The sequence below is a fragment of the Rhinopithecus roxellana genome, chromosome 1 (genome assembly GCF_007565055.1).
Source record: "Rhinopithecus roxellana isolate Shanxi Qingling chromosome 1, ASM756505v1, whole genome shotgun sequence".
Taxonomy (NCBI): domain Eukaryota; kingdom Metazoa; phylum Chordata; class Mammalia; order Primates; family Cercopithecidae; genus Rhinopithecus; species Rhinopithecus roxellana.
The window spans coordinates 123483984-123490923 of record NC_044549.1 but is presented as its reverse complement, the minus strand read 5'-3'; positions in this window follow the sequence as shown (position 1 = coordinate 123490923).

Sequence of the window (6940 nt, the reverse complement as noted above, 5' to 3'; positions counted from 1 at the left end):
TTGTATTTTTAGAGAGATGGGGTTTCTCCATGTTGGTCAGGCTGGTCTCAAACTCCCGACCTCAGGTGATCCACCCTCCTCTGCCTCCCAAAGTGCTGGGATTACAGGCGGGAGCCACTGTGCTCAGCTGGGAAGTATCTTATAAAGTCAAACATCCACATGCCATACAACACAGCAATCCCACTCCAAGAGATTTACCCAAGTGAAATTAAAACCTATGTTCATACAAAAGCCTGCACACAAAGATTTATAGCAGCTTTATTTGTGATCATCCCAAACCAGAAACATCCCCAAAGTTCCTCAACTGGAAAATTAATGCACAAACTGTGATCCATCTACTCAATTAAAAAATAAAAAGAAATAAAGTACTGATACACATAACAACATGAATAAATCTCAAATGCATTATGCTAAATGAAAGAAGACAGACTCCAGAGGCTGTCTACTGGATAATGCTACTTAGATGTCTTTTTTTTTTTTTTTTTTTTTTTTTTTTTTTGAGACAAGGTCTCCCTCTATTACCCCGGCTGGAGTGCAGTGGCACTGTCACAGCTCACTGCAGCCTTGACCTCCTGGGCTCAGGTGATCCTCCCACCTTAGCCTCCCAAGTAGCTGGGACCACAGGTACATACCACTATGCCCGGATAATTTTTTTATTATTTGTAGAGATGGGGGTCTCACTGTTGCCCAGGCTGGTCTTGATCTCCTGGGCTCAAGTGATCCTCCCAAAGTGCTGGAATTACAGGCATGAGCCACTATACTCAGCCTTAGGTAACATGTTAATTATTTTATTTATTTTTGAGACAGGGTCTCTCTTTGTTCCCCAGGCTGGAGTACTTGGCCTTAGATAACATTTTAATTATCTTATTTAATTAATTATTTATTTATTTTCGAGACAGGGTCTAGTTTTGTTGCCCAGGCTGGAGTGTGGTATTACAATCACAGCTCACTGCAGCCTCAACCTCTAGGGCTTCAGGCGATCCCCTCACCTCAGCCTCCCAAGTAGCTGAGACAACAGGCACACACCACATGCCCAGATAATATTTTTTTAATTTCTAGTAGAGATGGGATCTCATATGTTGCCTAGGCTGGTCTCAAACTCCTCGGCTTAGGTGATCCCCCTACCTTGCCCTCCCGAAGTGCTGGGACTACAGGCATGAACCACTGCACCTAGACGACATTTTAGAAAAGGCAAAACTATAGGGACAGGAAACAAATCAGCCATTGCCAGGGATGGGGAATGGGGAAGGGGTTGACCATAGAGTCATGGGGGAATTGGGGGGTGATAGAACTGCTCTATAGCTTAATAGTGGCTGTAGTTAACAGGACTGCATGCATTTGTCAAAACCCACAGATCTACACACTAAAAGCTGAATTATACTATATGTAAATTATACCTTAATTTAAAACAGAAAAAAAGAAGACAAAAGAAAAAGGAGGGCCCTTAAGAAAACCATATAGCCCTCAAATTCAACCTTTCTGATCCAGCTCTGCAAAGTCAAATGTGAAATAAATGATGTTGTATTATGCCATCATGTCATTTTGTAGGAAAAATATGTCTAAAATATACACACTTGACTGAGAATTACCTCAAAGTAGCAAAAATAAATTTCATTACACACAAAAATAACTTATTTTTATACTTTTAATTTTATGTATCAAGGTAAATTGATTTCTCCACTATTTTATACAAAATGTTGGAACCTGTTTCAGGTGGTGCTTTTGCAGGGCACCATTTATCTTTGGATAATGAGAACCCCAGTAATGGATCTCTTGAAGACTCTGCGCTGACCAGGACCAAAGTTTTGCATCTCTGTTTCCCACAGACTCCAAGAACAACAGAACATTTGTTCTTACATTTATAGCAAGGTTGCCTAAAAAGCACAAAAATCCTTCTCAACAAACATACCAGAGATGGTACATTCCAAAAGAACTATGTCACTCATCCAAATGTGGACAAATTTCCCTCTAGCTAAAGTCCTTGTCAAAGTCTTTTTTAGGTTTTTTGGGTGTTTTTTTGAGACGGAGTTTCACTCTTGTTGCCCAGGCTGGAGTGCAAAGGCATGATCTTGGCTCACTGCAACTTCCGCCTCCCGGGTTCAAGCGATTTTCCTGCCTCAGCCTCCCGAGTAGCTGGGATTACAGATGCCTGCCACCATGACCAGCTAATTTTTTTGTATTTTTAGTGGAGACAGAGTTTCACCATGTTGGCCAGGCTGATCACAAACTCCTGACCTCAAGTGATCCACCTGCCTCGGCCTCCCAAAGTGCTGGGATTACAGGCATAAGGCACCGTGCCCAGGCTTGTCAAGGTCTTTTTTTAAGATGCCTGGGCAATCTTGTCTCCTTGTTTGTAGTCACACCTAATGTTTTATGCAAAATTATATTACCCTAATTGATTACCATCACGTTCATGAAAGTCAGTTTCAAGTGACTCTTGGCTGTTTCCCCAACTCAAACTACCCTCAGGAGAGAACAATTTGTCATAACTAAGAATATTTGAAATGCTCTAAAGCTCTAAAGACAGTTAAAGGAGTACATTGAGTCTCTGGTGGGGATTACATTAAGGGATATAAAAGTAGCCTGATGGTTAAGCACTGAGGTCTTCTTTATCACAGAGCAACGGCAGACACTGCAAAAGGGGAAAATACTTTGAAGATTAAAGTCTGGCAGGGATGTAAATGTTACTACCATTGAAGCCTCAATATGTCCAAGTCCTGGGCAGAAATGGGTCCTCAGCTTAGCTGGCTATGTTTCCAAAAATGTGATCCTCAAAACGATATTTTGTGGGAGACACAGAAATTTGTCTTCAAGTGATGTTTATGCATGCTGAGGCTTGAGAACCAATGGTCTTTGGACTAGAATGACACCCAGGCTATCCTGATATTCTTTTCCTTTCCTCCCAAACATACTAGAATTAATATGGACTTTCAGTTTCCTTGATTTCCACAGCCACTTACCTCAAGGAAGTGTTGTAGTATGAGCATGTCGGGGTTCATCCCGTCCATCACAAGAGCCTGCAACATGTCATCTAAGGCCTGGACTGTCTGACAAGTGAAGAGACAGGGAGTGTCCAGAACAGACTGCCACAGTGCCAGCTCGGCTCCCTGGGGGCACTCCCCTATCTCCTTGTCCCCTACCTCTGGAGGAAGGAAGTGGGGCCAGCCTGGCTCTGCCACCCCCGGCATTCTCTCTCTCATGGCCAGCCACACTCTGATCTTCCTTGGTGCTGACCTTTCTTGCCCTCAATGAAGACTGGACCAGGTCCAGCCCAAATTGTGAGCCAGTGGTAAAATGTAGGCATTGGGCCATTCAGGAGCCAGACCCCGTGGGACTCTCCGCATTAGATTCATTCCACTGGGTTCAGGAAACATCTATTTTTATTTATCTTTTTATTTATTTTTGAGACAGAGTCTCGCTCTGTTGCCCAGGCTGGAGTGCAGTGGCACGATCTCAGCTCACTGCAAGCTCTGCCTCCTGGGTTCACGCCATGCTCCTGCCTCAGCCTCCCGAGTAGTTGGGACTACAGGCGCCCGCCACCACGCCCGGCTAATTTTTGTATTTTTAGTAGAGATGGGGTTTCATCTTGTCAGCCAGGATGGTCTCGATCTCCTGACCTCATGATCCGCCTGCCTCGGCCTCCCAAAGTGCTGGGATTACAGGCGTGAGCCACTGTACCCGGCAGGAAACATCAATTTTTAAAACTACAAAGGCTGAAGTGGGAAGATAGCTTGAACTCCAGAGGGTGAGGCTGCAGTGAGCTATGATTGCATCACTATACTCCAGCCTGGGCAACAGAGTGAGACCCTGTCTCAAAATTTAAAAATTAAAAAAAATAAAAAACTGCAGGCCCCTGGGAAGATTTGACAGTCTACTGGTCAGTTGCTCCATAGTATCCCTGGGTTTTATTATCAGACCGTCTCCTCCCATGACCGAAGCTGCTGTGAGCCTTAGTAAGCAAGGACATGGATAGGGTGGGAGCATGGGGCGATCCCTGGAAAGGCAGGTGAGGGTATGACAGCCAGAGTGCTTCTTAGCAGCCCGAGGGCCACAGGGCCAAGGGCTCTGCAGAGATATCAGAGTAGGAGAAGGGAGGGGAGTTAAAGGACAGGAGGTGACTCCAAAGACAAACCCTCCCTGTGGAGCTCCATGAAGAGGTGGGGATTACCTGGAGGTAGAGACTCGCATTGTCTCTTCGGTACAGGCTGGGCATGATGGGTGGCAGAGAGAACAGGCTGGAGACGCCCACATTTACCAGATCCAGTTTCTGGGACAAGTGGAATGGTGGATTCACCTGACTTCAGGGAGAGGCAGAGAATGACAAGGGGCTTTGGGGATCCCTGGGAGAGGCTGGGTTATGTTTCTAGGACCCTCTGGGAGAATTGCTCTGCTGCTCTCTCTGCGGTGCAGGAAAACAGTGGGGACCTGAGACCCCAAACACTTTCTAATGGCCTCTCCTCCGGGAAAGGAGGGCCCAGGCTTCTGGGGAAGCTTCGCTCACTGGATGTCCTAATAGGCTCCCAAAAGTACAATTGGAGAACACCCCCTCCACCCCAGGATGCAGGCAGATAAAGTGGCAGCCACTGGGGCTCTGCCACCCACAGGCCAAAAGTTAAGTCCCCAAACCTTGCCCTCCCTCCCAACCCAAATGTTCTCAGCACCAGAGACCAGGCGCTCTGAGGGGTAAGGGCAGGAAAGGCACCTCAGTGCCACGATGCAGAACATGGCTTGCTGACGCATGTTGCCCATCAAAATCTCAGTGGATTCTTCAAGAATTAGTATCTAGAAAGGCCAGGAAAAAAGACAACAAAAACAACAACAAGAACCCCCTCAGAGAGAGATGCCAGCCCTCAGGTCCAGGACTTGTCATCCTCATCCCTGAATAATGAACTCCCAGAAGAGCTTGGGTCTTTCTCACCTCAATTTTCTTGGCCAGGATGGCTTTGGGATAGTAATTGTCCATATTGCCATCTGCCTGGGCACGCACAGCACTACTCAAAGTTTCCACAGCCCTCAGGAACTTCAGCTTGGCGAACTCAGACTAGGACACAATACACAGACTGATGCCCATAAGCTGGGCTTCAGCCCTTAGCTCTGCCCACAGGCAGCACCTGAGACCTGCACCCGACCCCTGGTCCTCACACCCAGCCCAGGTTCCAATCAACTAGGCCAAAGGATGGATTGCTCACTTGATTTTCTCAGTACAATATCCCTGCCCCCAGGACTGCTGCTCACCAATGGCTGGTCACCTATGTAGGGCTCTGGAGGACAGTGGGGCTAGGGATCTCTGATGAAGATCCTTCCTACAGGAAGGGAACTGCAAGATCTGAGCCCTAGACACCCTGTCCGGTGGCCTAGCCACCAAAGATCTGCCTGGTCAGGAGGCAACAATGGGCTGAGTATCTGGTGGCTTCCAAGCCAGGGCTAGTACTCAAAACCCAAGGAGGCATAAGCCCTCTTTTTATTTTTTCTACTTTCTGCCTCAGTTCACACAAAGGTCCAGATAACTTTCTTACCATATGTTCTTCTTCTAGAAATTCCAGTATGAACGCATAGGCTTCTCTTTCTGATTGGCGCAATCCTGAAAAGGGATGTAGTTGGGGGAGGTTAGCTGATTCCACCAGATGGAACAGGAAGGCAGAGTCATCCTCCCCCTCCCTTCCTGTCCACCAAGGAGGTTCAGAAGCTACCAGGGTCCCCAGAACCAGCTTCTCTAGGCCAATGGAAGCCAAAGTGGAAAGGCCATCATGTGGGACTAGTTAAGAGATTTTCAGCCGGGTGCGGTGGCTCATGCCTGTAATCCCAGCACTTTGGGAGGCTGAGGTGGGTGGATCACCCGAGGTCAGGAGTTTGAGACCAGCCCGGCCAACATGGTGAAACCCAATCTCTACTAAAAATAAAAAATTAGCCGGGTGTGGTGGCATGCACCTGTAGTCCCAGCTACTCAGGAGGCTGAGGCAGGAGAATCGCTGGAACCTAGGAGGCAGAGGTTGCTCTGAGCCGAGATCACACTACAGCACTCCAGTCTGGGTGACTCCATTGAAAGAAAGAAAGAGAGAGAGAGAGAGGAAGGAAGGAAGGAAGGAAGGAAGGAAGGAAGGAAGGAAGGAGAAAAGAAAAGAAAATAAGGAAGATTTTCTGTATCAGGTATGGCCCGGGATGGAGAGCAATTGGGAGGAGACCTTTAAGTCACTCCCAGTGGCCACAAATTTCTAGGGCTGTCCTACACTGACTTTGAAAGTTTTGGTTGTGAATGGACTTGAAAGCCCAAGTCAGCCTGGGAGGCTTCTTTGCCAACTGTACTGGCACAGCCTTCAGGGCATGCCTCCCTGAGCCTGAGGGTTGAGACCAGGAATAGAGCCTGTTTGCCCCAAGTGGAGTCGGAAGAAGGTAAAGCAAGAAGAAGGAGCTGGTGACACCACTGGGCTCCAAAGCAACATGGGCCATGGGCCTGAGTTCAAGTTGCTGCTGCCCTGTCACATTGCCCTGCAAGAAAAGCCGCTCGGAATAGGGCTTGAACCCAAGGCACGGGAGCTACGCACAATGGCCCTGGCACCAAACTGCATGAGTTCAAAGCTCAGTTCCTCTGCTTCATCAGCTCTGTGATCTCCAGCAAATTAAACTCTGTCAACTTTACCTTCCCCATCTGTATGACAGGGAAGATGATACTATCTGTTATTATTTGAGGATTAAATGAACAATGAGTCTTAATACATGTAAGAAGTGATCTTGAGCAAATTAAATTCCCCCAAGCTTCAGTTCTGACATCTTAACCTCGGGATGATCATCATAGTATCTATTATTGTTGTGGATTTAAATAAATTAATATGTGAAAAAATATTTAGAATGCTTCCTAGTATATAGTAGAAAATCACTAAGTGCATTCTTCAGCATACATTTATTGAGAGCCTGCTATGTAAAAGGACTCTCCTAGACCCAT